This window comes from Asparagus officinalis, chromosome 3 (assembly GCF_001876935.1).
Source record: "Asparagus officinalis chromosome 3, Aspof.V1, whole genome shotgun sequence".
NCBI classification, from domain to species: Eukaryota; Viridiplantae; Streptophyta; class Magnoliopsida; order Asparagales; family Asparagaceae; genus Asparagus; species Asparagus officinalis.
This window is the reverse complement of record NC_033796.1, coordinates 92,184,861-92,188,263: the sequence shown is the minus strand read 5'-3', so window position 1 is coordinate 92,188,263 and position 3,403 is coordinate 92,184,861.

Genomic DNA, 3,403 nt, shown 5'->3' with positions numbered 1-3,403 from the left:
CGCTGCAAACGCAACCCAGACGCAGCTCTAATCGCTGACAGACGCAGCTCAAATCGCTGCCGAACGCAGTTCAGATCAGCAGCTAAACGCAGCTTCAACCGCTGCCAGACGCAGCTCCAGCTGACTTCGAACGCAGTTCTATACTGCTGCCAAACGCACCTTCAAACAGAGAAGAACGCAGCTCAATATCGCTGCAGAACGCACCTCCAGATGTTGCGTTCAGACACAAAATTCATGCCAGAACGCGGATCTGCGTTTGACTCGTTCAAACACGAGCTGAACGGTTCCAAAACCGTTTCCGAGCGAATTAAGGAGGTGGTTACACCCCCTTAATCCCCTATAAATAACTAAGAAATCAACTTAGTTTTGGGGGGGGAGATCTTTGGCGATCTTTTGGGTGCGGTCAGTTGGAACTTCTTGGCAGCGAAAAGAGGATCCTTCATCCTTCGGTTGGAGCTTTGGAGATCTCCAACAAGATCTTCTTCATCCTTGGCTTATAGTGTGTGTGTGTGTGTGTGTGTGTGTGTGTGTGTGTGTGTGTGTGTGTGTGTGTGTGTGTGTGTGTGTGTGTGTGTGTGTGTGTGTGTGTGTGTGTGTGTGTGTGTGTGTGTGTGTGTGTGTGTGTGTGTGTGTGTGTGTGTGTGTGTGTGTGTGTGTGTGTGTGTGTGTGTGTGTGTGTGTGTGTGTGTGTGTGTGTGTGTGTGTGTGTGTGTGTGTGTGTGTGTGTGTGTGTGTGTGTGTGTGTGTGTGTGTGTGTGTGTGTGTGTGTGTGTGTGTGTGTGTGTGTGTGTGTGTGTGTGTGTGTGTGTGTGTGTGTGTGTGTGTGTGTGTGTGTGTGTGTGTGTGTGTGTGTGTGTGTGTGTGTGTGTGTGTGTGTGTGTGTGTGTGTGTGTGTGTGTGTGTGTGTGTGTGTGTGTGTGTGTGTGTGTGTGTGTGTGTGTGTGTGTGTGTGTGTGTGTGTGTGTGTGTGTGTGTGTGTGTGTGTGTGTGTGTGTGTGTGTGTGTGTGTGTGTGTGTGTGTGTGTGTGTGTGTGTGTGTGTGTGTGTGTGTGTGTGTGTGTGTGTGTGTGTGTGTGTGTGTGTGTGTGTGTGTGTGTGTGTGTGTGTGTGTGTGTGTGTGTGTGTGTGTGTGTGTGTGTGTGTGTGTGTGTGTGTGTGTGTGTGTGTGTGTGTGTGTGTGTGTGTGTGTGTGTGTGTGTGTGTGTGTGTGTGTGTGTGTGTGTGTGTGTGTGTGTGTGTGTGTGTGTGTGTGTGTGTGTGTGTGTGTGTGTGTGTGTGTGTGTGTGTGTGTGTGTGTGTGTGTGTGTGTGTGTGTGTGTGTGTGTGTGTGTGTGTGTGTGTGTGTGTGTGTGTGTGTGTGTGTGTGTGTGTGTGTGTGTGTGTGTGTGTGTGTGTGTGTGTGTGTGTGTGTGTGTGTGTGTGTGTGTGTGTGTGTGTGTGTGTGTGTGTGTGTGTGTGTGTGTGTGTGTGTGTGTGTGTGTGTGTGTGTGTGTGTGTGTGTGTGTGTGTGTGTGTGTGTGTGTGTGTGTGTGTGTGTGTGTGTGTGTGTGTGTGTGTGTGTGTGTGTGTGTGTGTGTGTGTGTGTGTGTGTGTGTGTGTGTGTGTGTGTGTGTGTGTGTGTGTGTGTGTGTGTGTGTGTGTGTGTGTGTGTGTGTGTGTGTGTGTGTGTGTGTGTGTGTGTGTGTGTGTGTGTGTGTGTGTGTGTGTGTGTGTGTGTGTGTGTGTGTGTGTGTGTGTGTGTGTGTGTGTGTGTGTGTGTGTGTGTGTGTGTGTGTGTGTGTGTGTGTGTGTGTGTGTGTGTGTGTGTGTGTGTGTGTGTGTGTGTGTGTGTGTGTGTGTGTGTGTGTGTGTGTGTGTGTGTGTGTGTGTGTGTGTGTGTGTGTGTGTGTGTGTGTGTGTGTGTGTGTGTGTGTGTGTGTGTGTGTGTGTGTGTGTGTGTGTGTGTGTGTGTGTGTGTGTGTGTGTGTGTGTGTGTGTGTGTGTGTGTGTGTGTGTGTGTGTGTGTGTGTGTGTGTGTGTGTGTGTGTGTGTGTGTGTGTGTGTGTGTGTGTGTGTGTGTGTGTGTGTGTGTGTGTGTGTGTGTGTGTGTGTGTGTGTGTGTGTGTGTGTGTGTGTGTGTGTGTGTGTGTGTGTGTGTGTGTGTGTGTGTGTGTGTGTGTGTGTGTGTGTGTGTGTGTGTGTGTGTGTGTGTGTGTGTGTGTGTGTGTGTGTGTGTGTGTGTGTGTGTGTGTGTGTGTGTGTGTGTGTGTGTGTGTGTGTGTGTGTGTGTGTGTGTGTGTGTGTGTGTGTGTGTGTGTGTGTGTGTGTGTGTGTGTGTGTGTGTGTGTGTGTGTGTGTGTGTGTGTGTGTGTGTGTGTGTGTGTGTGTGTGTGTGTGTGTGTGTGTGTGTGTGTGTGTGTGTGTGTGTGTGTGTGTGTGTGTGTGTGTGTGTGTGTGTGTGTGTGTGTGTGTGTGTGTGTGTGTGTGTGTGTGTGTGTGTGTGTGTGTGTGTGTGTGTGTGTGTGTGTGTGTGTGTGTGTGTGTGTGTGTGTGTGTGTGTGTGTGTGTGTGTGTGTGTGTGTGTGTGTGTGTGTGTGTGTGTGTGTGTGTGTGTGTGTGTGTGTGTGTGTGTGTGTGTGTGTGTGTGTGTGTGTGTGTGTGTGTGTGTGTGTGTGTGTGTGTGTGTGTGTGTGTGTGTGTGTGTGTGTGTGTGTGTGTGTGTGTGTGTGTGTGTGTGTGTGTGTGTGTGTGTGTGTGTGTGTGTGTGTGTGTGTGTGTGTGTGTGTGTGTGTGTGTGTGTGTGTGTGTGTGTGTGTGTGTGTGTGTGTGTGTGTGTGTGTGTGTGTGTGTGTGTGTGTGTGTGTGTGTGTGTGTGTGTGTGTGTGTGTGTGTGTGTGTGTGTGTGTGTGTGTGTGTGTGTGTGTGTGTGTGTGTGTGTGTGTGTGTGTGTGTGTGTGTGTGTGTGTGTGTGTGTGTGTGTGTGTGTGTGTGTGTGTGAAAAATACCAAACAATTACACTTTTCTTTGCCAAGTTTTAAAATTTTAGCCCATTTTTGTGGTTTTGAACTTTGAGGGTGTGATTTGTAATTTTTAAAATTTTGAAAGAGTTTTTAAAAAAATTTACTTTTAAGTTTGGTAGTTGTAAATTCTATGTTTCATGTGTTGGTGGTAATTTTTTAAATGTTAGTATATTTCTTGTAACTCTAAAATTTTGAGGGTGTCTTTTGTAATTATTAAAACTATAGATTAATTTTGAAAAATATTAAATTTCAGCGGTCTACCAATCGACGAATTTGATGTGTGCTAGTTAAAAATTTTGAAAATTTAGAGTTTTTTTTACGATTTTTAAATTTTGAAGGAGTTTTTTTTAAAATTTTTAGGTTAATTTTGGCAAATTTTAATTTTTTAGGTGTCTAAGGGTAAT